The 21,351-nt window shown below is 34.0% G+C and overlaps 1 protein-coding gene across 6 annotated transcripts in view; it reads left to right on the forward strand.

Moving 5' to 3' along the window:
• Window positions 1-21,351, forward strand: part of LOC101890869 (zwei Ig domain protein zig-8) — a 358,699-nt gene that overhangs the window by 155,415 nt on the left and 181,933 nt on the right. For 5 of the 6 annotated variants that reach the window (XM_059126655.1, XM_059126641.1, XM_059126633.1 and 2 more), the window contains one exon: window positions 12,110-12,134. The exons of the other annotated variant lie outside the window; for it this stretch is intronic. The gene's annotated coding sequence lies outside the window, so the exon portion shown is untranslated. The remainder of the gene's footprint in view (window positions 1-12,109; window positions 12,135-21,351) is intronic. 6 annotated transcript variants of the gene reach the window in all.

The following is a 21,351-nucleotide window of genomic DNA, read 5'->3' on the forward strand; positions in this document are numbered from 1 at the left end:
AGTAACACGATCATTTTGTTTATTTACAAACTGCTGGACAACGAATGTTTCTCATCGGTTTTCCAGCCAAATATAAAGAAATCACACTATCATGCTTGAACTCCATCACGAAAAAGTTTTTCTCTGGAAAATTCTCACCAAAATGCTTTTGTTCGCTTGTAAACAATATAATGAGCAGCTATTGGAATAATTTTAACAGCTGTCGGACAAGTTGCTTAGAAATGACAGTAGTCTGAAGTTGATTGCAGTTTTTTCATCTCAACCTGTATATCGGGAATTTATGTAAAGTAGATCGTACCAAGATTATATTAAACAAGTAAAAAAGCAGTAAGTTCGGCCGGGCCGAACTTTGAATACCCTCCACCATTTGGAACGAATTAGAAAATTTTCAAAAAAATTAAATCCAATAAAAATTCTTTCAAAATCTTTAAAATATCTAAAATAGGAAGGTGCCGATATATGGGGGATATACGATATTGTGAACCTATAAAGACAAATCTATGTCTGCGTGTAAAGTACTTACAAGGAACCTATATAGATGATTCTCTGCCGAGGTATAAAGTACCCACAAGGAACTCCTTGTGTGGATTTTCAGACAATTCCGTTGAAAAATGTTTGTAAAATCATCAAAATACCGAATATCGGGGGGTACCGTTATATGGGGGCTATACGATATTGTGGACCTATACAGATAATTCTCTGCCGAGTACCCACAAGGAACTCCTTGTGTGGATTTTTAGACAATTCCGTTGAAAAATGTGGGTAAAATCATCAAAATACCGAATATCGGGGGGGTACCGTTATATGGGGGATATACGATATCGTGGACCTATATAGACAATTCTTTTTGAGGAGGTAAAATGCCCACAATGGACTCCTTTTGTGGAATTTCAGACAATTCCATTGAAAAATGTGGCAAAAATCATCAAAATACCGAATACCGTGGGGGTACCGTTACATGGGGGCTATACGATATCGTGGACCTGTATGGACAATTCTCTGCCGAGGTATAAAGTACCCACAAGGAACTCCTTGTGTGGATTTTCAGACAATTCCGTTGAAAATTGTGGGTAAAATCATCAAAATACCGAATATTGGGGGTACCGTTACATGGGGGCTATACGATATTGTGGACCTATATAGATAATTCTCTGCCTAGGTATAAAGTACCCACAAGGAACTCCTTGTGTGGATTTTCAGACAATTCCGTTGAAAAATGTGGGTAAAATCATCAAAATACCGAATATCGGGGGGTACCGTTATATGGGGGATGTACGATATCGTGGACCTACATAGACAATTCTCTGCCGAGGTATAAAGTACCCACAAGGTACTCCTTGTGTGGATTTTCAGACAATTCCGTTGAAAAATGTGGGTAAAATCATCAAAATACCGAATATCGAGGGGTACCGTTATATGGGGGATGTACGATATCGTGGACCTGTATAGAAAATTCTCTCTCAGGGGGTAAATTACTCGCAAGGAACTACTTGTGTGGATTTTAAGACAATTCCATTGAAAAATATGGCTAAAATCATCAAAATGCCGAATACCGGGGGGTACCGTTATATGGGGGCTATACGATATTGTGGACCGATATAGCCCATCTTCGAGCTTGACCTGCCTGCAAAAGAGAGATCTGTGCAAAATTTTAGCTTCCTATCTTAATTCGTTTAGACTGTAGCGTGATTACAACAGACGGACAGACGGACGGACGGACAGACGGACGGACAGGGCTAAATCGTCTTAGAATTTTACGCTGATCAAGAATATATACTTTGTTGGGTCTAAAATGATTATTTCGATGAGTTACAAACGGAATGACGAACATAATATACACTCCATACCTTTTTTGGTGGAGGGTATAAAAAAATATTTATTGGAGCAATATATATACCAAACCGAGTTTCACCAAATTGTAAAATTCGACTGAAGAGGAAAAAATCAATTCAAACACCATAAAATCGAATGTATATAAATTGGCAGAGGTATTTCTGATGCTCGGTAATAATTATCATTAACATTGTTGTGGAGTGCATATTACGCACGTGAGGGACATATTACGCACGTGAGGGACCACAAATCGGATGAAAAACACAGGAGCTATAGCTATATCTAAACCTATTTTCACCAAATTGTGTGTACTTGCTTTGGGCTGAATTTCGTAGGATGTGTCAAAATTCAATCCATTTGGGTTGATATTAGCCATTGCGACCCGCATTTTGTTCTCTAAAATGCATGGACAGACGGACGGACCCAGATAGACGACCCAGAATGTTATTAACTAACTTCTCCATGTTACAAACAAATGCCAAAAGACATAATACCCCTACCATAATGCGGTGTAGGGTATATATATGAAAAGGATTTCTACACTAAATTGGATCAAAAATATACATATGCAATATAAAATACCCTTCTTGCGAACACAGTTATCTGAAATCTTAATAATTGTAATATTTTAAGTAGTTCAATTATATTTCAATATCATTAGAGTTTGTTTCATTGTAATCAGAGAGTTTTAAATTTCCAGGTATTTAGTGTCATTAGCAGTTTTTCCAAATCTTGCGTGAAGAATAAATGTGCCAAATATCAGAAAAAATAATGAAAACTACGATGTATTGTTTTAAAAAATTGGAAATATTCCACATTAATATACCTATAATGAAGAGCGCACAGCGGGCCAATACTGGCTTAAGTATATGCCCAACATGGCATGTGGCGAATTGCTTCGCCCTTCTTTTCAACCTAACCTACCTACAATGAAAATGTATCATAAGAATAATTTCAGTTTCGAAAAACCCAGAATCAGGATTCTCATCTTTATATGGAGATACATAATAATATTAATCTATTTTCAATGAGAACTCAAAAAGGAATAATTTCCGCATAATCGGGTAGAAAATGACTATTAATTTATTAAATTTCGAATAGCAAATCCTTTTTTGGAGAGTGTCTTGCAACTATGTTGTATGTATGTAATAACTGGATTCACTACTGAAATACATTGCTTAATCTTACTTAGATAAAAATATATACCTTGTACCAGTCTAAATCTTACATAGAGATGTAATAAATATCTCTATAGTTTTGGTGCTACAGTAATCATGTTGAACAATTGTTTGACAGTTAATGGCCAGTGCCAAATTTTTATGGCGATATAATAGTTCCCCGTAGAAAAATAGTTACGGTGATTCAATAAATATAAGAATAAATTTATTACAGAGATATTTTAATACGTCGTTGATTTTCTCTCTCTCTCTTTCTCTCTCTCTCTCTCTATCCCTCTAAAGAGATTACAATTGATTCCCTTTGGGGATAACAACTTATAAATATTTCATGATTATATCTTAATTGGTTTCTGATTGATGTTCACATAAGCCTTTGAAATGTTAAACAAATTGATGAAATCAAATTGTTTGCCCACTGTGTGTACTTTGTTATAACCATACATACTAACCATGTTTATGTATGTATGTATGGTTGTGTACATGTAATCGGCATTTGTATATAAACTTATTTTGTTGTTATTAATGGTCACAATAACAAAAGATATTGTTATAATATTTGCCTTTAGCCATGGTAAACATACACACGCACACATCCGCACATGCTAAAGACTCTTTGACACATGAATGTCCATCATCCTGGCGGTGACGGACGCAAACAATAGGCTTTTTTCGAAGATAAGCAAGTATGTATTAATGTTTGTGTATGTGTGTGTAAACAACATTTTAACTCAGACCGTAGCGCTGGCGCGCATTGTGGGGATATAACTTGGCTGGCAGTGAGAGACCTACATGGAGCGGTGCGAATGTCGGCCATTGGTAGTGCTTTGTCATTCACACTGGGCTATGACAATGACAACGACAACATAGCTACACAAAGGGTTAAATGCCCTCAGATAGTGACAATTAAAAAACATTAGATTGTCCTTGTTGCTTTAAATTGGCGTCATGTTGTTGTTTTTCTTCTTTCGCCTGGCCTGGTCTGGCATGCCCTGCCCTGGCATGGCATGGTGTTGTTGGTGTTATTTTCTTCGGACAATATTCTGTGCCATAAAATATTTTAATTGAGGTCAACTGCTCCTTGGCCTGGGGATAGTACGAGTTTTTACTAAAATGGCCCATACAACTTGTTTACAAGTGCAATAAATGAAGTTGGTCCCAATAATTCCGGTTAACAAGGGAACTTCTAATGCCTGGAGGCTTAGAAGTTTTTGTCCCTTTCAAGGAGAGGATTTCTATATGGGGGTAGCTTGTGTAAACAACGTGTTAAATGGCTTTGTGTTTGTTTTGCAAAGAGAAGTGAACGAAGTTTTTGGCAAAAGAAAAGTGTTTCTAATCGCTTCATCCGCCGAATCAAATGTCACTACTTAAGAATTGGTAATTGAGTAATTAAAATGACGATAATAGTTAAAGTAATTTCAAATGAAATTTTTGATACGCAGAACTTGTAAATGAATACTAACCTATGACAGTTAAATTAAAGGAGTAGTTGCTTATTGTTAATCTATTGACACTTATGCGAAAGTTTGAAGTACCAGCGAAGTTGTAGGCAAGGCGATTCTAAATTCATTGCTCTAAAAATATATATATTTATATAGATATATATAGATATATTTTTCATGATCTTGAATTAAATTTGGTGTTACTGTTGGGATACATAGTTTGTTTATTCGAGTACTTAGTAGCAGCATTTCATATTGGTACAGAAGAAGTTATAAGCTCTGTTAAGTAAAGGTTGAAGATTTTTAATGTATTTAAAATATACTACAGTTCTTCATATTTTGAAACTACGATGGTCATAAGGCACGTCGTTGTAATGCTAAGTAAGTTCTTTTGGACAACATTTAGGAACACATGCAAAATTTTAGATCTAATGTTTCTCCAATAACATCCTGTAAACTTCCCGTTTTGCACTTGTTCTCTGTGTGAAAAGACAACACGTAAGAGAACTTTGCAACAATTTTTACAAATGTCGTGTAAAAAGACACACAATATCGAAACATGATGTTTTTTCTACTGGTGCGTATGATCAATAAATCTACCTACTCCTGAGCTTATACGCCACAGTAAACTCATATAAAGTGTCAAAAACGTTTCTGAATACATCGCTCATTAACTATGATTAGGGTATTTGCATATATTAGCATAAATCGATAAATAATTGACTGGTTCAACCAGCCTACTTTCAAGTAGTTGCAGCTTGTATTATCATAGTAAGGAAGAAAAACAATTATTGTGTATTATTCCCTCTGAAACATGAGTAATATAACAATCACGTCGTCAGCCACGAAGAACAGAACATTTTCAAAAATCCGTACAACTGTAACGGGCTCAGCTACCGAAATCATGGGATTCCATCATATAGTATATACACAAAGACGTGGACATGGAAAGACAATTATCTGCTACAGAAAGTGGGCCCTATTACGAACTCTCTCTTTTTAAAAATGTATCTAAAATCGTTTAAATACCGAATATTTGGAGAATCCGTTATATAGAGACTTATATGGACTTTATGCGAAGGGTTTTCTGTCCGTTTGTTTGAAAGTATTGCCCGTATAACGATATAAAAGTCGAGAAGCTATTTGTCCCATTTGCAAAAAGTGAAATTTTGTCACCTGTTTCATTCCGTTCGGAATCTAGAGCGATTTCCACAGACAGACGGACATGGCTAAATCGACAAAGAATCGTGTGCTGTTTACTAATAAATATACTTCGTCGAAAGCAGGTCAAGTCCGTTGAAAACTGTCATAAAACTCTATTTTCAAAACGTACATGTCTGAAATGAAATCTGAATCTAAACATTAGAGTTTAAACCAAATCGGCTTCATAAGCGATGTATGAGATTCAATTTTTGTTTACATATTATGGATTCGGGAAGTGCTTAAGTGAGTGGACTGAAATGGTTGCTCTAAAAACTTGCTTTTAAGGTGATAAAACTATTACGGTGTGCAAACTTTGGAAAAAATGTAATACCTTCGTGAGTTACCATTTGCCCCCGTCAGGTAGACAGAGAAATCAGGCAACTGACGAACAGATTTGACTAGGTGGACTTTAGAGGTTCTTAAATGTAAAAATCCAATCCTAAACAGGAGTCTATCTTGGCGTATCCGCTTATTGTGTATATATACCATTTAAACCCGTTCTTGTATTTGTATTAATTGCGTATGCTCACAAAGGCCTGAAGCCAATACCCAATCTTATTTATTACTTTTTTTAAGTCGAAAGCCGATCATCTAACTTTATTACGGCCCAAAATGTTATTTCCAGTTAAAAAGCAACAGAATCGATTTGTAACCTAAACTTGTATTTATTCCGATGCAGTAAACATACAATTTTTTATTTGTTTAATATTTCCTAAAAGTAAACACTGCATAAATTTAGCCACAACTATTCCAGGCGAAGCAACTACAACTACAACGCACAAACAACTACTTATTATAATTTAATTAGTGAGTTATTTATTCACGCATAAATAATTTTCCACTAAATTTATGTTTTGCATTAGTTTTTTCTTAATTTGATGTAAAAACTATTTATGCAGTATTATTGTTATTTTTTTATTGATTTCAGGTCAATGAATTGCCATGAGAGTATGATTGTAAATGGCCCAATATATATTATAGTACGAAACGCACACAGCAAAGGTTTTGAGCAAAAATTTTAAATAGATAACACATGAACATTTAGAAGTGTAAATTAACACTTCCACCGAACACTTGCAAGCTATCATAATTGACACAGTAATTTTATTAAGCTCTCTTCCCGAACGTTTTAATGGGAACAGTTAAAAAAGCAGCTAAGTTTGGTTCGGCCGTGCTTTTAATAAGCTCCACCATTTTGAAGGAACTTGAAAATTTTCCAAAAAATTCCGTCGAAAAATACCGCTCAAATGAAAACCATTATATGGGGGCTATAAGAAGACCTGGTTCAGCATAAGTAATTTTGTCATCGGCTGTAGTTCCAATTTCGAACTTTAAATATGGAATTTGAAACAATTTCGGTGCCGAATGCCGAATAGTTGGGGGGAACCGATATCGTGGACCTATATAGAAAATATATATGAGGGCTATAGGATATCGTTAACCTAGATATGCAACTCTCTTCCAAAGGATAAAGTACTAACAAGGAACTCCTTGTGTGGATTTTCAGACGATTCAATTAAAAAATGTGGCTAAAATCATTACTATACCTGGGGGGTGCCGTTATGTGAAGGCTATGCGATATCCTATGTAAACAAATCTCTTCAGGGGGCAAAGCACTCAGAAGAAATTGCTTTGTTAATTTTAAGAAAATTCCATTGGAAAATCTGGCTAAAGTCATCAAAATACCGGATAAAGGGAGGTACCATTGTATGAGGGCTATACGATATTGTGGACCAATAAAGCTCATCTTCAAACTTGACCTGTTTGCAGACAAAAGACTGATCGGTGCAAAATTTTAGCTCCACATAAAATTTTGTTATTATTTACAATAGACGGACGGAGCTAAATCGTCTTAGAATTCTACGCTGATCACGAATATATAAACTTGGTTATATTTAAAATTATTGTTTCGATGAGTTACAAAACGGAATGACAAACTTAATATACCTTCATACTAAGTATAGTGGAGGGTATAAAAACTAGCAGAGGAGAATATTTATTTAATAATTTTGAGAGAAATAAAGTACTCTTCAAAATCAGAAGCTGGTTTTCATGCTAACGTTTCTTACACGGCCAAATTTGTCCGCTGAAAGGTTTCCAAATAGAGAGTCTTTGGCAGACTCTTTTATATGCTATACGTGGAGAGATTGTTATAACTGTGCTTTAGTAAAGACTTTTGAAACATTTCGTAAAGTTGGTCCAACGAAGTAGCATACCAGTCATCATATATGGAGAAGCTGAGTCGATGTAGCGATATGTGGCCCTCCATCTGTCCATGTTAATTTGTATGCAATCCTTAGAATTTTTTATAGAGCCAAATTCAGAATTTCTCTTGATATTGAAGTTTTTCTCCCCAAATTGTACTGAGTCAGAGAAGAATTTCACAATTTTCAATGATCATAGTCTTTTGATTTAAAAAATGCAAAATTCCATTCAACTGAGAATAATTTTGGACTCACATATACATAAGAAGAGTAACCCTAACACATATATTGATACCGATACATTCAAATTGGGCTGCAACACTTCTTGACAATTGAAGCGTATTTACGCTCTTATTTGAGTTTAAACAATATCAAACATTTGTACACCCTCGTATATATTTATCTTTATTTCCGACAGGTGACAATATGCGTTAATTAAATCGGTATTAATATATGTGTTAGGGTCACTATTCTCAGGTATATGTGAGTCCAAAATTATTCTCAGTTGAATGGAATTTTGTATTTTTCAAATCAAAAGACTATGATCATTGAAAATTGTGAAATTCTTCTCTGACTCAGTACCATTTGGGGAGAAGAACGTCAATATCAAGAGAAATTCTGAATTTGGCTCTATAAAAAATTCTCAGGATTGCATACAAATTAGCTAAAATCATCAAAATACCGAATATAGGGGGTATCGTTATATGGGGGCTATACGAAGACCTGGACCTGCACAGATAATTTTCTGGCATGGGCTAAAGTATCCATTACGAACTTCACGTGCGAAATTTGAAACAATCCTGGTAAATAATGTCGCTAAAATCATTAAAATACAGAATATTGGGGGTACGGTATATGGGGGCTATACAAAGACGTGGACTTACATGGCCCATTTTCTGTTTTATGCTGCAGTATCTATTACGAACTTCAAATACCAAGTTTGGAAGGTACCCATTTCGAACTTCAAATACCAAATTTGAAACAATTCCGGTGAATAATGTCGCTAAAATAGACGAACTTAACCTGCCTACTGGCAAAATATACATGTGTGCAAAATTTTAGCCTTCTATCTCAATTCGTTCGAAAGATTACAACAGACAGACAGACAGACGGACATGGCTAAATCGTCTCAGAATTTTACGCTGATCAAGAATATTTTCTCTGGTTTTTCAACCTTTTGGATAGTTAATAAAAGCAATTATTTGAGCTTGAGGTCAAACTTTTTGGTTTTTAAATTATTTATTCTTTTTTTTCAATATTTCGAAGCTCTTTGAGTTTCGTCTTCAGGGTGATCTACAAATTAAATAACAAAACATACAACATATTAACATTATCACAGCACAGGACATAAACACGTAAAAAAGCGCTTACTTGCAAATAATTAAAATAATAAACTTAAAACTAGCGTAGTGTGACTACTACCGTCAAGTGTTACTATTGCACTGATAATTATTTGCATATTGCACGATCTCTTTTTGTTAAATGCCTGTAGCAGTAAGCTGTGTTGTCCGTGTCTGCTTTGCTGTTTATTCTCTTTGTTGTTGATAAACTATTGATGTGAAGCATCTCTATCGTTAGTCTCTTGTTGTAGTGATGATCCGTTTGTAACACTCTCACGTCATCGATCTTGGGTGTGTTCGGCTAACGCTGTTTTTTGTATCGAATTATTGTTTCTTAATTTGATGTCTGATTTGTGTGCTGACATCCTAGTTTTTAGTTAGTTTTTTGTTGTGCCAACGTAAAGTTTTCCGCAACTTTCTTCCTTGTTACCACCACATTCAATTTTGTAAACTACATTATGTTTGTCCATTTTTGGAATTTTACTTTTCATGTTTGTGAATAAAGATTTTGTTGTGTTATGTGAGCTATGTGCTATTGTGTATTTATTTTTGTCATATATTTCTGATTTTCCAATCTTTCTGATATATTCGGTAAATATATCAAGGATTTGTAATCTTCGGCGGGTCTGTTTTCTGCGAATCTCGACTTGAATGTTTATTCTTATAATAATTTTCAATTAGGGATTTGGTTATATGTAATGGGAAGTTATTATTAATTAGAATGTCTTTTACTTTTAATTTGTTTTGGAAATGAAATTGTTCGTCGCTTATTGTTAGTACTCTATTTATTAAGTTTTTCGCTGTATTGATTGTTCGTTTTGTGTGTTTAGAGTAGTAATTTATTATTCTACCTGACGCTGTAGGTTTTTGATACCAATTTATATTTATCGTATTATCTGCATTTCTTATTACTAATGTGTCCAAATATGGGATTTTTCCGTCGCATTCTTCTTCCAAAGTAAATTTAATGTTTTTGTTGAAACTATTTAGTACTGTCAGCGTTTCTTGTATTGCATCTTCCCTTATAATTAAAAACAAATCATCCACGTATTTCGTCAGTATCTTTGGTTTTGATTGTAATCTTTGCAAGCTTTCGTTGAGCAATGATTCCATAACCAAATCTGCAATTATTGGTGATGCTGGAGATCCCATCGGCTTCAAGAATATATATATATATACTTTGTTGGGTCAGACATGAGTATTTCGAGCAGTTACAATCGGAATGACAAAATTAATATACCCTCCATAGTATGGTGGAGGGTATAAAAATACCGAACACAGCCGTATATTAGGATCTGTACGACGACGTGGATCTGCATGGGTAACTTTTGTCATAAGCTATTACAATATTCAAATGAGAAACTTGAAAAAATCAGTTTATAATGTAGCTAAAATCATCAAAATATTGAATATAGGGATTATTATTGGGGTTATAAAACGAACTTCAAATACAAAATTTGTAATAATTCCGGTAAATAATGTCGCTAAAATCATCACAATACCGAATATCAGAGGTGCCGTTATATGGGGGCTACACCAAAAACCAAAACGTAGACCTACATGGCCCATTTTCAATACCAAAAGTCCTGGAGATATAATATACATTTGAGTAAAATTTTATCAATCACTCGGGCAGACGCTCGGACGGACATCGCTAAATAGAATTTTATGCTTATCAATAATATATATATATATAAAAGGGTATAAAAAAGTCTAACTATTACTGTCAAAGAATTATATCATAAAAGGCAAAAGACTTGATTACAGCCATAATTTAATTTGTCAAAATCATGTGAGTAGCTTTTTTGTGCTAAGCTTCTGAATATCGCAAAAAAATAAACATAACCGACCTCCGTATATGAATATATGAACATGTTCATACTTAGATTTCAAAAAACATTCCATTTAAATTCTCTCATGGATATGTATTTATTGCTGACATTACCATTAACAGTTATTTTGGGAATGTATTACTGTTAAATGCTCGTATATCACAAACTTCGTTCGTACTTAATGTCCACCACAACTGTCATGCCGAACACGGAAATGCTTTAAAGCCATCTAGCAAAGTGAAAAAGTTCGTTTTTCCGAAAGTCAACATCCATTTCAGCAATAGCCGACGACCAGCCAAGTTTATGACTTATTTAAAAACTTTGCCGAGATATTCTTCCGTTTGCCCACTGACCAGAAGTGGTTACAACACAAATATGCATGACATCAGCCGTTCGAGGCTTTCACCACATCCAGGAGAAGAAAGTTTAAATCTTTTACTGGTAGCTGTGCATTACATATAATATATTTTTAAATATCTATTGATATAGACTCTTATCTGCTATTATCTTGACAGTAGAAAAAAAAAAACGACTAGCAAATATTGGATGAGAGATTATGTTATTTGTCAGGAATTTGGTATTTGCAACTTTGGAATTTTTTAATCGACATTCTTTGACAGCCGGCAAAACCACAAAAACCAAAACGCCAAAGTTTGGCCCGGAATATTAACATTTCACTTACACTGGGGATGTGTCTTCGTACTTTGTGGTTTTCTGGGCAGAAATGTTTTATGAGGGTTCGACTGCAACTCCCCAAGGAATAAATAAAAGTCACATTAATAATCGAGAGTGTAAACTTTCTTCGCAAGGTTCAAAGTGAACGGAGAGGAACTGTTCCAGGGTCTGGGAATTGATAAAATATGGAAATCAACATGCTCCACAATTTGATTATTTATGTTACACGCATACACACCCATACAAACATATTTCTCTGTTAATACGTTTGATTCTTCACCAATACCACTTACAGCCATACATACATATTTACAATATGCAAATTTTGCTAATGCCCAAAAAAAGACACGTTTCTTACCACCACCATCACCATCTCTACTTACTTTGTTTTTTCTCTCTTTGCAGACATTGAACTTTACCTCCGATCAAGGTATGTATGTGTGTATGTAGATTTCATTCGCTGAATGCTTGCAGGCCTATTTATTCATTATTTATTAAAGAGCCGAAACACAATAACGACATTAGCCAAGACCGAGCCTAATAATAATGGACTGACACTAAATTATTATACTTTGCCAGCAATTTAAGTCAATAAAAGTATTAATGAGGCTTTATCGTAAATTGTATAAAGTTTTCGTCTCACTACATATGCACATATGTGTGTTTAATGAACTCTAAGAGAATAACGATGGAAATGGTTTTACGTTTCTTGCGTAACGGCGGTGTTGAACAGTGTTGCCTTAGTGCAAAGAAATCTAAAGGCAAGAGATTAACTTTTATGCAGTTTATCCTTTTATATTTTAAATACAATAAATTTGTTACGACGAGTCTCGAAGAATCTTCCAGAAAAAGGGAAAAACAATCGATATATGGTACTATAGGATAGTTCTTTGTAGATAGTCTACAGAGGCGATCATTTAAAGCTTAAACTATGCATTTAATAATTAGGTAATTTAAAAAATTATGTTGACAATATTGAAACATTTGAAAGTGTCTCTAAAGGAAGGGAAATAAATTTAAATCCGAACACAGAATTTAACACTTCTTAAGAATTTACCTCTTCAATATTTTAGAAGATGCCTAAGAATCTTAAAGGAGATCTAAAAATTGTCCCTCTTGGGTAATTATACTAACTTTTGACGGCTTTGGCTAGATGACTAATCTATTTGTAATACGCATGTTATGTCGGAAATTTCTTGGTTTTGTCCATTTGAAACAACAACAACATTTGAAATTTGTGAAAATAATATCATATATATTCATTCATTTTATCTATTTTCTTCTTAAATAAATTGTAGTTGCATTAATTTTAAAATTATATTAGCGAGTCTTTCTGATCAAAATTTTATTTTAACTAACGAATTCCATTTCAAACCTTAAAATTGTCGGAAAACGCGTGCAGATTGACGAAAGCCCAGTTTATTCTGGGCTCTTCTTTCTACCTATAAATCCAATTTATTCTCAATTTGAAAGAGATAAGCCCAAAACCATGTAAGTTGTTCCTGTGGAATCATAAATGTGGGTTTCACATTGCAATCTATCCAAAAATCGAGTACATCTAGATGTTAGAGAAATCGGCAAAAAAGTGTTTTCAGTTTTATTAATTTGTTTTAATATATATATATATATATATATATATATATATATATATATATATATATATATATATATATATATATATATATATATATATAAAGCACTGTGCAACTCAAAAAAATATTATGCGGCAAAACCGGCAAACTATGAATGAAGAAATGAGGAGATACTGATATATGGGGCTTGTACGAAGGCCTGGACCTGCATAGACAATTTTCTGTCATAGCCTATAGTACCCATTACGAATTCTAGGTACGCAATTTGAAACAACTCCGGTAAATAACGTCCCTTAAATCGTAAAATATCGAATATCGGGTGGTACCGTTGTATGTGGGCTATACGATACCTTGATATTTATTTCTCTTCCTGGGAGTAAAGCTCTTAGAAAGAACTTCTAGTATGGATTTTTAAACAATTTAATTTAAAAATGTTGCTACCGTCACACTGGGGATAACGATATGGTTAACCTATATAGAGAATAATCTTTCAAGGGATGAAGTACTCACAAGGAAATCCTTATGTAGACTTTTAGACAATTTTATTGAAAAATTTTGCTAAAATCATTAAAACACCGAATATCGGGGCGTACCGTTGTATGGGGGCTATACGATATCGTGGACCTATATGAAAAATTCTCTTCCAAGGGGTAAAGTACTCGGAAAGAACTCCTTGTGTATATATTCAAACAATGCCATTAGAAAATGTGGCTAAAATCATCAAAATACCGAATATCGGGGTACAATTGTATGGGGGCTATACGATATCGTGGACCGATATAGCCCATCTTCGAACTTAACATGCCTCCACATAAAATACTGATCTGTACAAAATTTTTGCTTCCTATGTTTATTTGTTTTGACTCTGTGATTAAAACAGACGGACGGACGGACGTCTTAAAATTTTACGCTGATCACGAATAAATACTTTGTTATGTCTAAAAGGATTATTTCGATGAGTTACAAACAGAATGAGAACGAATACCCTCCATACTATGTATGGTATCGGCGTTTTGAAAGTTTACTTGGAAAAGTAACCAAAATAGAAGAGGAAATTTCCCGCTCTTCCACACTTTTGGAAATTTTCAGATGAAGATTTTTTGGATACTATACATTTTATAGATAGTGTCTTAGGCAAAATTGCAGATAAAACATTGGGGGGTATATTGGTTAAAAATTTTAATCGTGAAGCGAATCAATCAAGGGGTCGTTCTGGTATTTTTTTTAATATAATTTTTTTTAATAGTATAATTTTAATAATAAAATTGCAGATAAAATATAGGGGGAATATTGGTTAAAAATTTTAATCGTGAAGCGAATCAATCAAGGGGTCGTTTTGGTATTTTTTTTAATATAGTAAAAAGCTTACTTTAAGCGGTATCGTAACTAGTCAAAATATTCTTTACGCTTGAAAGTAACATACAATTTTGTTCAAGTCGGAAAATGTCAAAAGAAGTAATATTCTAACCAAAATTTCACTATTAATCTCAGAATAAACAATATATCAAGGTACAATAGGTTTTATGCAAATTACATTAAAATAGTGAAAATTATGTATGCTTCTTAGCTGTTAATTTAACACGTATCCAATACGAGTCAAATCTCCCTTTAACAACAACGCAACAGAAATTTGTATACTTATGTATATTTAAAAAAATATATAATATATTTTTGCTAATATAAAAGCTTGTTTATTTCTGAAAAACTAGCACTTCTCTTCAACTCACCGCTAATTTTCTTATAATTTCACTTTACAATATCCGGTTTGAGTTGTGGAAAATGACAAATAGACTTATAGTACCCGTTTTTAGATCAGAACCCCAAAGAAATCCTGGGTTCTTGGGGCAAATGTTGGTAAGGTCTTATATAATTTTGACAATGTTAAACGGTACCCCTGAAAATTGAGATATATTTTGTAATATTTAAATTAAATTTGGATTACACCCAGAATCATTGGTACAAAAAATGTGTCATATCGGTTCACTTCTTGAAACATTTGCTTTGTATTTTTTATGTTTTTAACATCTTTTCCAATTTGGGAATTGTGATCTCTTATTATGTAGAAATCGTATTTAGAATACGATTTGGCCTTAACTGGGTTTATTTAAATTCCCAGGGTCATAAACCTTTTTAAAAATTTTATTTATAATAAACATATTCAGTCGGAAAGTTTTCTCTACACGGAGATACCAAAATACTAATTTTCAGCCAAATCGGTATTTGGACGATCTAACGAAATTGAATGTATGCAATGAATACTTCACAATTCCGTTAAATCGAAATTTTGATTTTGAGTAAATTTTATAATGGCATTGATTAATATTCGGCACCATGAGTTTGCAACGGCACCATTGCATATGTACATAGGTCCACGTTTTCATATTTAAAATTCATAGGGGTTATGATGATTTAAATTTCATAGGGGTTCTACCTTCTGTGACACTTCATTGCCTCTACCGGGAATTGTTTTGCTATATCCCCCATATTTCGGTATTTCCGGCATTATCTTAGCCACTTTTTTAATATTTGATATGCATATGTTTCTGTCTTCTGTGGCAGATAGGCTCAATGGTTCCCATATTACTCATGAGGCGGTACTTTTGAATATTTGGTAGCTTGGTGATTTTAAGCACATTTTTTAACAGTTTTTATACCCTCCACCATACTATGGAGGTATAAGTTTGTCATTCCGTTTGTTACTCCTTGTAATACTCATGTTAGACCCCACAAATTTCATATTTGAAGTTCGTAATGGGTACTACAGCCTATGACAAAAATTTTTGTTTGCAGGTCCTGTATTTTGATGCAGGTAATCGGTATTTTGATGATTTCAGCAACATTATTCACCGGAATCATGTCGTATTTCGTACTGGATGATCTTAATGCCCACAACAGCCTGTGGCAAACAAAAAAAAAATCGTATGCAGGTCCACGTATTCGCATAACCCCCATATAACGGTTTTCATTTCAGTGGTACTTTTCGGAATTTTTTTGAAAATTTTCAAGTTCCTTCCAAATTTCGGCCCAGCCGGACTTATCTGCTTTTTTATTTGTTTTATTTGGTATTTGAAATTGGCATTTCTAAGACTTTTTAATTACCGACTTCTATTTAAAAAAAAATGAATCTCTATTCTCTTATTGCAATCCCGATTCTTTTATTTTTAATGATTTTCTTTAAGTTATCGTTGAAGGTACAAATTTAATGCATTTTTACTTGTTTGATCTAGTTCTTAGTTCCTTTTCATCAATGACTCATATATCCATAAAACCACCACATTTACACATACATATATTAATGAGTAATTCATCATATTTTCTATTGTTCCACCGAATATGTATTGCATTTAAATTTGAAGAGTTTTAATAGATTCTGTGTGAACTTTTTTGTAACGTAATCAGTTAAAAAGTTTAAACAAACTTCATTGACACTTTCTGGCGATTAATGACTTTACTTTTAAAAACTTTCCAACGCGTGAAGGCAAAATGTTAAACTAGCATTCTGAAATCTGTGCCAAATCTTTGACAGACAACTTATTATCCAGCACTCGGTACATCAGCCAACATCTTTGATTGATTATTGTATTCATTTGGAAAGGTTATGAAGGCTTTACATCACCAGTTCCGTTTTCCTGCAACCAACTTGCGCGTTGGCGAACTGTTAACGTGTTTGCCAGCCAACTCGAAACGAAGCAAAAGTTTCCAAAGAAATTCGAAGGAACCAACTTCGGCATTTTTGGCAAAGCAAAGTATTCAATTTAAATGAACTTTTATTGTTTATGCCCAGATGTAAATTAACCTTTTTGTTGTAATGGAATGTGTATTGGTACTACAAACACACAAACACTCACACAAATGAACACTTACTAATGTTATTTACGAGTTTGTGTAGAACTCAATTCACTTGCAAATGTCGAAGGCAAACGAAAAGTTTTGATGTGTATCTGGGCATATGAGACACGCTCGCACACACATACACCCAAATAATTATTCCACTGTACATAATAAACAGTTATTAACACTAAAACAAAAATACGCAGAGAAGAGTCTTACATTTGGTAAAGTAAAACCTACAGTCATCTATTCGCGAAACTAATGGTTCTACCACCGCACTTGACGTGACTTCACGACGTGCAAGGGTGCTTCAAACGAATAAACCCGATACAGGAGAAAATCAAAAAACCTGTATGAACTAAAATTTTTCGTCTCTTGCTTACATACCGATATACATGTGTACACATAGCTGCTTCATGTACGTATGTATGAACGACATATATATATATTCTTATGTAAATTGAAGTGGATTGGTATATATAAAGGAATGTACGATTGCTTTCGTGTTCATAACTGTTGATCATGATAAATATTCTGAAATAAAAGTGAGCTGAGAAAAGTTTTGGCACAACTTTTGAATTTGTTCATCCGACTCAAACGTCTTCTTTTCCTTCTTAGCAAGCAAGGTCTGCAATATGAACGAAAGTTTCGCTAAAGAGCAGGGCGAATAATTTAAATGTTGTTTGATGGTACGATGAATTTTCGTTATTTGCTGTTGAAAGAATGGGAAAAAATCGCTTCATCTCACAGAGGTGGTATGAGACCATACTACATTATGGCCATAAAGTAACTTGGAATTTCAGCTCGTTTTGACTTTCCACTCCGTTATGAAGACGATGAACAAAATGTTGATGTGTTTTTTAGGGCCATGTTCTTTTGTGATGTTGGCAAATTCTTTGAAATAAAACCAGAAACTGATTGATTTTCAATCAAACATTTTCATGCCTACAGGGAATTTAATTTTGGACGAAACAAATTTGGAAATAATCGATTGTATTTAAGCTTAACATAACTCGTACTCAAGCATAAATAGGAAAACCTAAAATGAATAGAAAAAAAATCATTTCGAATAAATATTCAAAAAATCACAATATAACGTTAAAATAAATTATTTTACAAATATACAATGTAACGCCTGGACTCTTTGCCATTTAGGAGTCCTTATGTCCTTTTTTAGGCTTTCGTCATAACGAAAACTACGAAATCAAGAAAGTGCGATATATCAATTTTCATATTCACCCAAATTTCAAATTTTGTTTTATCCTGTACCACAAGGTGGCCAGGGTATTATGTCTTTGTGCATTTGTTTGTAACAGACAAAAGGAAACGAGATAGACCCATAGTTCTTTTTGATGATCTGCATAGAATCACATTCTGAGTCCATCCGTCCGTCCAGATGATCATGCACGATCCAGATGATCATTTTTTGCACAAATCATTTGTTTGGTCCAAGGACGAACCCTATTGAAATTGGAGATAATCGGTCAAAATTTAGATATAGCTCCCATATATATCTTCGTCAGATTTGGATATAGCTCCCATAATTTCGTCCGATTTCAAGTTAATTGTGCACCAAATGGGCAATATAAGCCCGAATTAAGAAGATACAAATGCTTCGGCACATTTAGTCCTTTGAACTTTAAATTAAATAATAAACATAGCTTGTATGTTTTAATTTTCCTATAAAACATTTTAATTGTTATGTGAAGCGCTACTAAATATGCAAAGTGGTGTCGGGTATCATAAAGTCGGCCCCGCCCGACTTTAAGTCTATTTTTACTGGATTTTAGTATGGTTTTATATTCATAATCGTTAATAATATTTCTAATTCAATTTTACCAGACCATGTAATGTATGTACCAGATCCTGTAATATATATCATGAAACATTTTCCATTAAAAAATACATCTCATCAAATCAAATCTATATCTAACGTTTTGTTTAGACGTGTGAAGAGATTTCGTACCTCCGACTAGTCAATACTATCCGTACTACTACTTAATAAAAGCAAATGTTGAACCTTTGCTGCTCCTTTCGAATTATTTTCATAGCTCGGAAGCAATATTTTCCGAAACATACGAACTTTAAAAAAGCATACCTTACACGCTCTTCCGGAAAGAACAGAAATTTCATGTAAATATATTTGAGATTTCGCTATTTTTGGTATTTATACCCTACACCACAAGGTGGTCAGGGTATTATGTCTTTGTGCATTTGTTTGTAACAGGCAAAAGGAAACGAGATAGACCCATAGTTCCTTTTGATGATCTGCATAGAATCACATTCTGACTCGATTTGTGCATGTCCGTCCGTCCGTCTGTCCATGTATTTTTGTAAACAAAGTACAGTTCGCATTTATTGCCCTATCCAGATTAAATTTTGCACAAATCATTTGTCAAGGACGAACCCTATTGAAATTGGAGATAATCGGTAAAAATTTAGATATAGCTCCCATATATATCTTCGTCCGATTTGCTTTATATTGTGCACCAAACGTGTAATATCAGTCCGAATAGTATGGAATTTTCATCGGTTCAGATATAGCTATAGCTCCCATATATATTGTTCATCCGATTTGTTATTTTTGTCCTCCGCAGCCGTAATGTACACTCTGTAACAACAATATTTGGGGAAATATATCAAATACAGCTCAAAAATACATTTGCTAAATTTTTATCGAGATCGGTTCAGATTTGGATATAGCTCCCATATATAACTTCGTCCGATTTACCTTTGATTGTGCACCAAACGTCTAATATTTGCCCAAATTGGATGAAATTTGGCACTTACAACCGAATTGAGTCTAGAAGCTAGTATGTCTAATTTGGTGAAGTATGTCTAATAGTGTTCATCCGATTTGTCATATTTGTTACCCACAGCCGTAATATGCACTCCGTAACAACGATATTCAGGGAAATATATCAAATACAGCTCAGAAATATCTTTGCCAAATTTTATCGAGGTCGGTTCCGATTTGGATATAGCTCCCATATATATTTTTATTCGATTTCAAATTAATTTTGCACCAAATGGGCAATACAAGTCCGAATTTAAAAGTTACAAATGCTTCGGCATATTTAGTCCTTTGAACTTTAAATTACAATTATAATCATACCGTGTATGGTTGAATTTTCCCATAAAAACTTTTAATTGTTATGTGGAGCTCTACTAAATTAGCAAAGTGGTGTAGGGTATCATAAAGTCGGCCTCACCCGACTTTAAGACTTTCTTTACTGGTTTTTCACATAAGATTGTGGTTTATTTCACCATATAAATATTATGGACATCCAAAACGCTAGGCTTCAGCACTGTCCTAAGTTCTAAGCTTATAAAAAATTCCATGTCTATTGGGCGGCTGCGAAACCTAGAAAATTTTTAGGTTTTTGGTTCATAAATTTCATAAGTTCATAAAAATATTTTACGAACATCTTCCAAAACAAATGGCTTCTATTCCGTCATGCAAAATTTCGTGAGAATCGGACTATAATTGCGACCTGTAGCGTATATATAATTTTACATGGACAGACGGACGGTAGGACGGACATACATTGCTAGATCGACTTGGCTCGGCGAGATAGGATGACCCACATATCGTTTCCCAAGTGCAGGACCAATATATCGAGGTATTACATAAGTTTTGTTGTGTTGTAGAGTATAGACGGATACTCTCAATTGAAATATTGTTTCAAACATCTTCAATTGGGTCTGTAATTTAACCATGAATCGTCTTACAAACAGCACATACAAATCATTGGAATTGCTTATTTTTGAGCGAGGATCAGTCAGCTACCAATGCATCGAGAAAAAAAGTCATAGTTCGGTTTAAGGGTTGCTAACATCACCGTTTGGAATCGAAACGTAACTGTGAATGCTGAGCACTACCGTGAGATAATATCCAACAAGTGGAAGAGCTTGACTTGCATGACAGTGGACCTATTGAGAGGCAAATTTGGTGGACGTTTTATTTCATGTTCGGAACCGGTCAATTGGCACCCGATTTAATGCCTTTAGACAATTTTTTCTGGGGTTATGTTGAAGCTCATGTCTATACAGACGAGTCCGCTTCAATCAACACATTGAAAGACAACACTAAAGCATTTATTTGTTCTGGAAATTTTAAACTAAGCGGATGGACCATTTTAGTCACAGTCGTGGTCAAACATTAAATTATATGGACCATACTGTCAATTTAAATAAAGATTTCATGAATTTTTCTGAAATTTA

This window comes from Musca domestica, unplaced genomic scaffold (genome assembly GCF_030504385.1).
Source record: "Musca domestica strain aabys unplaced genomic scaffold, Musca_domestica.polishedcontigs.V.1.1 10, whole genome shotgun sequence".
NCBI classification, from domain to species: domain Eukaryota; kingdom Metazoa; phylum Arthropoda; class Insecta; order Diptera; family Muscidae; genus Musca; species Musca domestica.